At 42.9% G+C, this 12,778-nt stretch overlaps 1 protein-coding gene across 2 annotated transcripts in view; it reads right to left on the bottom strand.

Moving 5' to 3' along the window:
- The window catches only part of G3BP1 (G3BP stress granule assembly factor 1), a 31,162-nt gene extending 22,916 nt beyond the window's left edge, over window positions 1-8,246 (bottom strand). Inside the window, exon 1 of one of the 2 annotated variants that reach the window (XM_029216220.1) lies at window positions 8,003-8,246. The gene's annotated coding sequence lies outside the window, so the exon portion shown is untranslated. The remainder of the gene's footprint in view (window positions 1-8,002) is intronic. The other variant, XM_029216221.1, reaches the window with a different exon arrangement.
- Window positions 8,247-12,778: the final 4,532 nt, after the last annotated feature.

Raw genomic sequence — 12,778 nt, 5'->3', positions numbered from 1 at the left:
AAGTAAGTAACTAGTAAAATGCATATTAAAACTTATCACTTCTCACAGGAGATCCTCCAAAGTATTAAAATATCACTCAATATCAAACACTGGAAAGGAAGTCATGAAAAAAGAACCTGCAAAACTGCTGAGTGTCAACTGGTACAACCACAGTGGAGAACAACTCTGTAGTTGTCTAACAAAATTAAAACCAATCTGATGAATCCAGCAATTCTCTTGTAGATTGATATATAAACAAGAGAAACTCACCCATTTACACAAGATATAAACAGAGAAAGTAAATGCCACCCTATTTCTGAAACATAAGACAGGTAACAATTCACATATCCATCAAAGGGGTAATGGATTAAGTTGCAGTTTATTCACATCATGGAGCGGGCTGTATGTAAGATTATCATATGGGCACTTAAAAAAAAGATTAAAAAGTGATACAATTAATAATTACGCCAGCTTAACTGGAGTGAACTAGGAGTGTTCCTGGGAAACCGAGATATAAAGTCACCCTATTTATAGCAGTCATAAAGTCAGCATGAACTAGATCTCAGAAACAAAATAAGTTGGGCTTGCCTGGTGGCACAGTGGTTAAGAATCCTCCTGCCAATGCAGAGGACACGGGTTCAAGCCTGGTCCGGGAAGATCCCACATGCCACAGAGCAACTAAGCCCGTGCGCCACAGCTACTGAAGCCTGCACGCCTAGAGACCGTGCTCCACAACAAGGGAAGCCACCGCAATGAGAAGCCCGCGCACCTCAACAAAGAGTAGCCCCTCTCTCTGCAACTAGAGAAAGCCTGCACACAGCAATGAAGACCCTGCGCAGTCAAAAATAAATAAATTTTTTAAAGATAAATAAATCAGCTTGGATTTAAAGAAAACAAAAAGTCACTTGCCAAATAAGTACTGTATGATAGCCTTGAAATGTTTGTTTTTAGTATACACAAAACAATAGCAGTATTGTTCATAGATACATTGGTAAATTTATTTTTAAAACAGCCTGGATGTAAAAACAGACAAATAGATCCATGAAACAGAATAAAGAAATATATTCACACATAAATGGACAATTGATTTCCGAAAGTGCAGACAATTCAGTAGAAAAAGGATACTTTTTTCAACAAATGGTGCTGGAACAACTGCACATCCATATATAGAAATAAAGAGAACCTCAATTCAAGACTCACAGAATATTAAAATTTACTTAATAGTTTTAGGTTTTACCTAAAACTATAAAACTTCTACAGAACATCTGAATGACAGTGAATCATTTTTGGACACAGCACTAAAAACGTGATCTATAAGAGCACAGATTGATAATGTGAACTCCATCAAAATTAAAACCTTCCAGGGACTTCCCTAGCGGTCCAGTGGTTAAGACTCCGCACTTCTACTGCAGGGGATGCAGGTTTGATCCCTGGTCAGGGAAGTAGGATCTCGTATGCCGCACGGCATAGCCAAAATAAACGAATAAATAAAAACTTTCACTTTGCAAAGACACTATCAAGAGGATGAAAAGGCAAAGCAGCTTGAGGTAACTATTTGCAAAGCAACTTGTATACAGAATATATTAAAGAAGTCTCAAAATTGAAAAACAAAAAATATGAGCGAAAAATCTGAAGAGACAATTCATCAAAGAAATTATTCGAATGTCAAATAAGCACATGAAAAATGGTGAACATCAACACCATTAGTAATTATAGAAATGCAAATTAAAACCACAGTAAAGTACCACTACACACCTGTCAGAATGACAACTTAAAAGGCTGATAATAAAGCGTTGGCCAGGATATCGAGGAAATGGAACCCTCAAACATTGCTGGCAGGAATGTAAAATGGTACAACCACGTTGTACAAGTTAGGCGGTTTCTTAAGAAGTTTTATTTGTAATAGCTAAAGGCTGGAAACAAACCAATGTCCATCAACAGGTGAATGGATAAACAAATTGTGGTATATTTACAGGACAGAACAAACAGTATTACTCAGCAATTTTTTTTAAAAAAGCACATATTGTATGATTCCATTTACATAAAAATTCTAGGAAGTATAAACTGATCTTCAGTGGCAGAAAGCAGATAAGGGATCCCTGGGGGCAGAAGAGGAGGGAGAGTGGATAGGAAAGAGGGAATGCAAAGGAGCATGAGAAAACTTTTGGGGATGATAGCTATTTTCACTATCTTGATTGCGGTGGTTTCATAGGTATAAACAATGCCAAAAGCTATCAGATTCTACACTTGAAATATGTGCAATTTATTGTATGTCAATTATACCTCAATAAAGCTGTTTTTTAACCCACCAATATAATAGCTTGGAAAGACAAAAGGTCATCTCAGGGGAAGAGAGCAGAACGGGAACGTGTACAGGAAAAAAAGGAAATTTAAAAGAGTGACTCAAAATGTTAACTGTCAATTCTGAGTACAATGACATTTAAGGGATCTTTTTACTCTTTTGTAATAACCTATCTAAAACACTACGGAAAAATAAACAGCGAGGGTTTCTGTGTACTAACATGAATATGTTGCAAATTTTGTTGCAAAGTTATGCTATGTATTCAAACATTTGAAATTTGGCTTAGTTATGAGAAATAAAAATGCTTTCCCAGACCAGAGAAAAAACTACAGAAACCAAGCCGCTTTTGCTCAGAGCAAGAGCAGCATTAACTATCACTACATCTACTACAGTTCAATCTACTTTCCAAACTCTTGACATTTACCACCTGTCACCCTCCTTCAAAATTCTTCCTGACAACTTCTTGGAGACACAGGACAGGCAAAATACAACATGAGCCTGAAGTACCTGATAAAGAAAGAAAATGCTTAAAAAAAAAAAAAAACACGGGAACATCAAAAGAACACAAGAGTCAAAACTGGAACAATTCAAAAAATGAAGTAATAAGAAAAAAACCAAAAATAAGTTAGGAGAACACTGGATTACAACCCCAAAGAATATCCATGAGCCCATACTGATATAACTAAAAATTTAAAAATTAATGGGTAAATACTGTTAAAAAATGGGAAAATGAAGAATTAAAAAAATGGGGAGAAGAGACAAATCTTTCTTACCTAAGAATTTCAAATGACGGAGAAGAAACAAGGGAAATAAAGAATCACCATGAGAACAGCACCATTAAGAGCTGCAGGCAAGATCCACTAATGAATGCTAACATTAAGCGGGGAAAATTTAGAGAAACAGAATATCTGCCTAAGTTCAAAGTGTTTCCCCCCAAATGTTTAGTAACTACAGCGGTAGCTTTAATATATGTCCACATATTCAAAGATTTTCCTCCCTTAGTGACTAGCTTCTCATAAAAAGAATATGGAAAGGAAAAAAATACTAACCTGGTACACACCACTTTAATCAAGTGATCAAGGTTAATTTAAATTCAACTAGGGATGGTATTATGTGCCCCGTGATGCGGTAAGAAGGCTCAGTCACCTCTGTGGTATTCTTCCCAAAATCCATAACCTCAGTCTACTCAACACCAAGTATAACCAAACTGAGATCAAGTGTCAAGGTCATTAAAGACAAAGAAAATACAAGAAACTGTCACAGGTCAGAGAAGAGAAACCAAGCAGACAGGAGGACTAACTGCAATGTGGTATCCTGGATTGGATCCTAGAACAGAAAAAAAGGACATTAGTGGAAAAACTAAGGAAATCCATATAAGGTCAAGCCTTTGTTAATAATACTTTATCAATGTCAATTTATTTTTGAAAAATGTACCATGATTAGGTGAGACGTTAACATTAGTGAAGTTAGGTAAAGGGTATACAAAACATGTCTGTATTGCAACTTGTCTGTAAATACAAAATTACCTCAAAAAACATGTTTCCTCAAGAGAAAAAAATTCAAGAACTGACAAAATTAATTCACTAACTTTTCTTGGTTTTGAACATCCCTTCCCCAATCCAGCATTAAAAGCTAGTCAGCTAGGTTTATAATTAAGCAACAATCTGTCCTTTCTCACCAAGATGAAAAAATACTGTTAACTATATACTAATGCTTCATATATGAAATTCCTTGAAAACATGAATTTCCTATGCTTTAGATCTCATAAAGCATAGGTGGATGTATGCCAGGAATCCCTAGGAGTAAGCTCAAGATAGCCCATAAACATGGGATATACTTGAGGCGCAGTTGTTAAAACAAACAAACAAAAAACCCTGGAAAGGCAGGTAGGTGCCAGTGATGCCTTCTAAAACCTTCAAAGATTTTTTGAATAAGGAAATTCTAAAACCTTCAAAGTTTCTGAACAAGGAAATATATCTAGCACATATCCTTACCAGTTACACCACTTGCTTTACAAAATAGTTTAGACAACTATTTAGGTTACAGAGCTCCAGGTCTTATATGCAAAAACATGAGAAAACCTAAGATGTGTGAATGCACTTTAAAAATACATAAACAGCTATACAAATAAGCAATGACGCTGCCACAAAGCCACTTAACAGCCACCAAGGATGACATTCCTACTAAGCTGAAGTGTGTCCCATCTAGGAAGCCAGCTTTTTATCCTCTGAACCATATCTTACCATCTCTAATATTTACTTTTTATTAAATACCTGAAATACAGCACCCAGGCTAAACAGCCAAGCAATATGACATAACAGATTGGCCAGAATGCAGAAGTGGAAATCTTATCACTTAAAATCTAAAGATCTGATTTTATTTACAAAGGCCACAGCCTACAAGAGAACTTTTAATAACTTTCTGCTTTGTTAAGCCCCCTCTTCCCACTCTTCATGTGCAGATTTTTCCTAACTCTTCACCCTCTTCACCTTATCATCAGGCTTGCAATTAAGCTTTCCCAACCAAAGCCAGAGAGGGTGACCAAGAATACTATAAATAAACAAACAAACAGAAAGCTGACTTTTGAGATTTAAAAACAAACTTAGTTCTTCACCACAGCGTGATCACCAACTACAAGTGTGATTACAGTTGCTGAATCTTAAGTTTAACTCCATGGCTGGAAGGATAGTACTGTACTAAAGGTCCCACTAGGTGTTAAAAACTGATGGGGGGGGGGCCTTTTTTTCTTAGCTACCTACTTTAACAATTATCTCCCTCTTTAGAGTCAGTAAATTTTGTCCAAGGAAGTCTTAAAGTGCAATTAAATGAATATACAATGCATATTTGAATTTTGAAGTATTTTAAGAAACAAATCTAACTGCAAAATGTTGAAAGACCAAGTGGGTAATGTTAGTAAACTAGCAAAAAGAAAAACTGGTTTAGGTCACACATTCAGGCTTTATACCGAATTTCATTTTTTAACACTGCCCCATCCGTCCTAAGAACCATATACAATTCACAAACCTATAAAAATTTAAAACAAACTTCTGCCCTTTACTTTCCAGGCAAAGTACTGAAACAAGTTTAAAAAAAAATGTAAATTACCAAAAACTGCTGTGAAGTAGGTCACCAAGAAACATTACCAAATCTCCTGATGTTCCCTTAGCAGACTGTCAGCTGAGAACAGCAAACTAAAGTGAGTTAAATAAAAGAACAAAGAACTACCTACTTTTCTACCAGTTAGAAGAGATACAAAAGCTTAGATTCAAAGGATTTTAACAGCAAAAGTAACCTCTAGCTTGGATTGAAGACAGGCAGACAAGTCTTGTATTATCAATTTGCTTCAATTCATTTCTTCTTGATCAATGAATACACAAGCAATCAACTGGGCTACCAATCTGTGAAATACCAGGTTTCATATTCCTACCCAACCGATAACCATTTGCCTGAAGCCAAGAACAGTATTTTTTAAAATATCTGAAGGGGAAACTAACAAAAATTTCCCTCAAATAATACACAAAGAACTTTCATTCTGATATATTTTACCTCAAGGAATAATTAGTGGACTCATTAACAGTTTAAATGTAGATCATTAGTGTTTTAACATTTGATAACTTAAAATGTTAATTCAATAGCTAACTGGTGTATATAAATGCAGGTAACTGGAACTGCTACAAGGCAAGTTCCAAAGAAAACAATGTTATACTCTAAAGCTATATGTCATTCATGGCAACACCAACAAAGGTGTTGGAACCTGTCCATAAGCTATTTTGATCCTGTATCTACTGCTACCTTCTGTTAAGAAATATGGAAATTACTGGGTAAATGGAAACAAAAATGTTTGTTTCCTCACAGCTTTTTAATTTACTTACAAAGATGTAAATTATGTGTTCCCTCTAGCAGCAAAAACAATTCTTATACAAAGACCAATTCTAAAAAAAGTGTCTGCACAAACAAAATAGATAAACTTCTTTAAAAAAAAAAAAAGAGAGAAAGGAAAATGGTCGACAGCCATTCCAATCAAAATTAATTCGGAAGAGCTAGCTCCAAAACTTTTAATGTAGCTTTAGCTCAAGTAGAGACATTTGTGATGCAAAGTAATGATGCGGACCTGCAACACAGGAACATTTATTATTTCATTAAGTCAAGGAATAAACTGGTTTTTAAAAAATCTCAGATATAACTCTACTAGAAAAATTTACACTCAAGTCTTTGAAGGTGTCTTCTACGTTTGCATATAACAAGAGCATACACACAATGCTAAATAAATGTATGTAGACAAGTTTTCATCCACAGAACTTCCCAACTGCCATAAGGGTAAGATTTCCAACACCTCTCAATCACCCCTAATTCACCTAGCTGAGGCTCCACAGAGGTCAAATTCGTACTGTAACTGGGCACCAAGCTTTCCACTCCAATTTCAAATTTTCACTTATACGTCATGGCCAGATTTGAAACTCATCGCTCTGCAACCTCATTTTCTTCAACTACATAAATCGAGGAAGTTCAACTGTCTTCTCGAGGGTCTTTCTCAAAAGCCTGCTCCAATTAAAAAAGGAAGAAGATTCAAGATCTAATATCAGAGCCTAACTTCCTGCTAGCGGGAACCTCCCATCATCAGGCTCTAAGTTTCAAATCTGACGAGGAACACTGTCCAGGATCATTGGGGCTTATTCATTTTACTCTACGCTTTTCCCAGAAGCTTTTAGGGCAGCACATCCATCAGCTACCTGTAGGAATATCTGTAGAAAAGAAGCCCAAAAAACCCTTTCTTTTCCTTTGAAATAATCCCACGTCCAACCCTCGTCTCCCTGGAAGCCCTCAACTGGCCCAAGTACAAATGCCGCTGCAGTCGGCCTTCCGAGGCTGATGCTGACCCCAAGGGAATAGCGTTCTGGGGGCAAAGATGCCCTAGAGCCGCACAGGGCGCTGGGACAAAGAATAAAACAGGTCCGGGGACTGGGAGTCAGACCGCCTAGGTTCAAACAAATACCTGCCCCTTACGGTCTGTGTGCTTTTGACCGTGTCACTCCACCTCTGGGCCTTCGAGTCCGCTGTAAAAAGAGGGAAAGCACCGTACATACCTCAACGGGGCATTTCGGGAGTAAAGAAGACACACACAAGTTACTCCGCACAGTGCCTGGCACACAGCTAGGGCTTGGAAAAATGTTAGCTATTATCATCACTCAATATCCACGAACTCGCTGCTCCCCGCGTTACTCCTAGTAAAACCTAGAAGCAGCACTTCTGCTTCCCGAGCCGAGAAATTCTCATCGCACCTTCGTGTCCCCCACCCAAAGAAAAACCTCCTCTGGTCTGGGCTAAGCTGGAGACCCCCGCCAGAGAAAGAAGGACTCGGCTGGCGCGCGGAGGGGGGCGGGGGGGCAGGCGGGAAAAGCTACCGAGCCGGCCGCGCGGGGCCCCAGGCCCCCGAGATCACCCTTGGACCCGGGCGGCGGCCGCAGCTCGCTCTCGCCCGCCGTGGCCCTTGGGCGCGGCACGCGCAGGCGGCGGACGCGGCCACGGCCACGCGCGCCGGGCCGGTGGGGGCGGGGGGCGAAGAGCCTCCGCGCGCCCGTACGTCCGCCGCGCGCCTGCGGCCGTTGCGGAGGGGGGGGGAGGCGCGCCTCGCGCGGTCGCCGTTAGGACGTCTCCTTCTCACCACAGCCCCAGCTCGTCCTCGTCCCGGGGCCGCCCAGCCCCGCCCACACCTCGGCGTACCTGCACGGCTGAGCGGGAGAGGAACAAGCTCTGCTCCACAGCACCGCAAAAAGCAAAAAACCCCTCACGCAACTGCGTCCGCACACACGCGTGTTCCGTCGCCGGGCTATATAAGGGCGATTCAGCCTAACTTGTTGCGGCCAGGTCGGGCAGTCTGGTAGCCAATCCCGACTGCGCACCCTGGGCTCTTCGAGCAGCAATTGGGTACTGACTCAGGATGAAGGCGTGGCTCTTGATTGGCTTTGACTCATGCCTATGAGACTGTGAGGAGCTCGTTTCCCTAGTAACGGATTGGCACTAAGAGAGACCAATAACTGAAAGGTACGGTGGGAAGGAGGGTGGGAAGTTCTTTGACCGATATCCACGGTAGCCAATAAATGTTTGAGGGTGCTCCCATTCGTTACAACGTCTTCCCCAGGGCGGAGATCCGCTTTCCATGCAGGAGCGGTTGCTCCACAAGGTGGGGCCCGTGTACTTTGGGGAAGTAAACCCCAAGCAACTAGGAGGTGGGCGCCAGGGTGGCCAAGGAAGCCCACCAATCACAGCGCGGGAAAGAGCTGATTGACGCAGAGGTTGGGCCGCACCGAGGAGACCTAGCCCCGGGTGCGCCGTGCTCTCTGGGGCGGTTCTGAGGCTGTCTGGGCTCAGGCTTCTGTCCTTTTTTCTTTCTTCCCTTCTTGGGTGCGATCCCTGAGGACCCCTCTCCCGCCTTTTCCTCACAGTTTGGTATCACTGGAGCCAGGTGGTACAGTTTCCCGTTGTTTGGTTGTTTTGTTTTGTTTTTCTTTCTTATACCAACTTTTTTATTTCCATGAGGCCGCCTAAGGGCACTTGCTGGCTCCCACCATTAGTCAGCACTCTTGTGGAACAACTGTTCAACGAAAGCCAGAGGAGAAAGTAACTCCCGTTGTTTACCTAAGATCCTGTAAAAAGGTCGCAGGTGAAAACCGTTGAATTTGAGGACACCCATTTCTACCCTGCTGTTCTCGGCAAGTGCTGCGGCAGGCTGGCTGGTGGGTGTTCACCGAGAAACGGGAGTTTGTAAATTCTCCGATGGGCTTGGGCCTTCTTGCAGCATCCTGGGCGTCACCACCATTGTCATTCAGATTTCCAGTTGCTGTGGCTGTGAGGGCTTATTTCTTCAGGTCGTTGCAGTCTTTAAAAGGTTGATTCTCAGAGTGTTATATAATGGCTTCCTTGGTGGCTCAGTGGTTAAGAATCTGCCTGTTAATGCAAGGGATACGGGTTCGAGCCTTGGTCCGGGAAGATCCCACATGCCGCGAAGCAACTAAACCCGTGCGCCACAACTACTGAGCCTGCGCTCTAGAACCTGCACGCCACAACTACTGAGCCCACGTGCCTAAAGCTCGCGCACCGCAACAAAGACCCAACGCAGCCAAAAATAAGTTTATATTAAAAAAAAAAAAAGAACTATATGAAACACCCTGAAGCTTTCCCAAAATACTTTAGGGGATAAGTGGCACTCCAGCCTGGTCCTATCCAGGACTCTTACTGTTTTGTTGGGCCCTCTGTTGATCACATGAGCATTTTTTATGGAAATGCAGAGACCGCCTCTGTAGGTTCTCCTTCCAGGCATGTGACCCTGCGGAAGGGGCTCTCGTTGTTTTGCAAATTTGGAAATGAAGCACCTGAGGCCTCTCTGTTGGGGCCGATGGGGCGCAGGCAGCAGCCTGGTGGGGTCGGAGGTGCGGCTCCAGGAGCAAAGTAGGAGCGTCCCTCTGGCCCCCCAAGCCCCTCTCCCGCACTGGCCTTGCTCAATAAGCATTTATTGAGCTCCAGGGGCTGGGGTCAGAGATGACCGAGATGCTGTTCCTGCCGCTGTCACCCATTCAACAAACAGTGCCTCTGCGCCGTGCCGGGAGCTTCCAAAACTGGGGAACGGGCGTTTGGGGCTATGGGGGCACTGGAGGGAACTCGGCTCAGAGGAGAGAAGCTGCTAGAGGTTTTCTGGAGTAAGGAACCTCCAGGATTACGTTAGTCTTGCTAAGGAATTTGGACTTTATTCTGAGGGCGTTGGAGAGCCCCTGAAAGGTTTCTTAAAGGGTGAACTAAGAAATTTGCATTTTACAACAAGACTTTACAAATTGAAACGCAAAGGAGAGCGGATTGGCCACACTTCAAATTCAGATTGGTAATTTAACCCAGGTGGCCTGTGACGGGGGTCAAATCTATTCTTAATCACATTTGGAGGGAATTTTAAGTGATAACATCTCTTTTTGTAGGGCTGTTTGGCAGTCTGTTAAAATTGTGTATATCTCCCTTCTTGCTTGATAGCCATGTGTTTTCTTTTTACCAAGAGACATGTACTACGTGTTCATTACAGCACTGTCAGCTTTGTTATGATATTTAAAAACTGAAAACGTAATTGCTCATCAATTTGCAAACTGATTAACCGGTAATATGCCCATAGTATACAATACTATGCAGCAGTTTAAAAGAGAATGAGGTCGAACTACACTGATATGAGCCTGTCTCCAGTTGTTAATTGGATTGTTAACTGACAAAAATCAAGTTCAACAAAACACACAGTGAATTCCCATTTATGTTAAAAACGAAAAACCAAAACGCCTGATTTCTGTATGTTAAAATAGGTATGTAAGTGCACCGGGGAAGAATTCTAAATTTAAAACAAGCCATTCCCCTTAGGGATTCCCCTAGGGTGGGAGCAACAAGGATAATATATTATTGGAAAGTTTTACAATGTGACTGTGTTCATGTACTGTGTTGTCTCTGTGTTGCTATAGTTATCCAGGCACAATCCTGTATGGTTTTGCTGTCTAATAGTGGGTAGGAAGAAAGGAAGAGGAAATGGATTACCAGAGTGAGAATGTGGACAAGACCCTTCAGGTGGCTGTGACTGTCTTCCACAGGAGAGAACAAGCTGGCATCTTCCTGTGGTCATTTACCTCAGGATCCAGATGCTGGATACTTAGTAAATGTTCAGTGAGTAATTTACCACCATGGAAGTGTCTGGAGCGCTTGTTCTCAAGATGGAGGAGATTTTGCCCCCAGGAGACATATGATCTTTTCACAACTAGGTAGAGGGGCTACTGGCATCTAATGGATGGAGGCCTAGGCCTGGGAAGCCCAGGAGAGCCCCCATGATGAAGGGGGCCAAATTAATAGTGCCAGCGGTGAGAACCCTGATGTAGTCATCTAAGGGAGAGTACCCAGCCTCCTACTAGTCTTTCTACTGGCAAACAAATTCTGCAAACCCCTCCAGAACACAACTTCAACCTTTTGTTTCTGCCAATTCTCCCAAAGGTCTGAGAATGGAGGTGGAAATGAAACGGAGTGAGACTCTGTGGGGCCCTTCCTGGTACAAATCCTTTCCATGTCTCGTTTCTTACTTGCTGGAAAAAGACTTCGGCCTCCTTGACCTTCCTTGAGTTCCAAAGGGGAGGTTCAAACAGTTGCTAGTCAGGGAAGGGAGGGAATGCAGAGATAAAGGAGAAGTCAAGAAACAATAGTGCAGCCTTGGGGCAGGGTCTTAGTTCTTCCTGAAAGAAGATACATAACAATATCTTTGAGTTCTTCTGCAGGAACTAAGGCCCCTCTGCCGAGGTGGAAGATGATAACTTCAGGCTGAGCACAAGATTCCTGGAACTGGGACTTCCCTGGTGGTCCAGTGGTAAAGACTCCACCTTTCAGTGCAGGGGACACCGTTGGATCCCGTTGGATCCCTGGTCGGGGAACTGAGATCCCACATGCTGCAGGGCAACTAAGCCCGAGAGCCACAACTATTGAGCTTGTATGCCTCAGTGAGAGAGCCCGCATGATGCAAACTACAGAGCCCATGTGCCCTGGAGCCCGCGCACCACAACTAGAGAGAGAAGAAACCCGCATGCCACAACTAGAGAAACCTGCACGCCACAGCGAAGAGCCCAGGCACCTTAACGATGCATGCCTCAACTAAGTAAGAACAAACTCTCCCGTTACCTCACCACCAAGCCAATCAGAAAAAAGTCACACACTCTACAGCCCTCAACCCAAATTTTGCCTGTAAAAATTTGTCCCTGAAAGCCGTCAGGAGTTCGGTGGTTTTTGAGCCTGAGTCACCCATTTGCCTTGCATGGCCCTGCAATAAACCTTTCTCTGCTCCAAACTCCGACATTTCAGTTTGTTTAGCCTTACTGTGCATCTGGCACACGGACTTGTGTTTAGTAACAGAAGAAAGCATGGGCAAGACCCCAGGAAATACACTTTTGTGGAGAGAATGGATGGGTGGTGTTTTGGGTCAGGAATGCTCCTAAGAATATCACCTGAATCAGTATTTCCCAAACAAAGCTAATCACTCAGGAAGGGTGATTAAAAATATGTGCCTGGGCTTCCCTGGTGGCGCAGTGGTTGAGAGTCTGCCTGCCGATGCAGGGGACATGGGTTCGTGCCCGGTCCGGGAAGATCCCACATGCCGCGGAGCGGCTGGGCCCGTGAGCCATGGCCGCTGAGCCTGCGCGTCCGGAGCCTGTGCTCCACAACGGGAGAGGCCACAATAGTGAGAGGCCCGCGTACTGCAAAAAAAAAAAAATATATATATATATATATATGTGCCTGTATGTACCTTTAACTGTTAAACTTCTACCTATGAACAAAGACCCAGTGTAATATTATTCACTGAAGCACTGCTTGCAGTAGAGACAGGAAACAACCCAAATGTCGAGCTATATGGGACTGGGTAGATACAATACAGTGCACTCTTGAAACCGTGCAACTCAGACTGGGACTTGAACCCATGGTCTTTTAACTGAGACCACA

This window comes from Monodon monoceros, unplaced genomic scaffold (assembly GCF_005190385.1).
Source record: "Monodon monoceros isolate NGI ecotype Baffin Bay Population unplaced genomic scaffold, NGI_Narwhal_1 Super_Scaffold_12, whole genome shotgun sequence".
Taxonomy (NCBI): Eukaryota; Metazoa; Chordata; class Mammalia; order Artiodactyla; family Monodontidae; genus Monodon; species Monodon monoceros.
The sequence above is the reverse complement of the archived record's forward strand: the minus strand, read 5'-3'. Positions and strand labels throughout refer to the sequence as shown.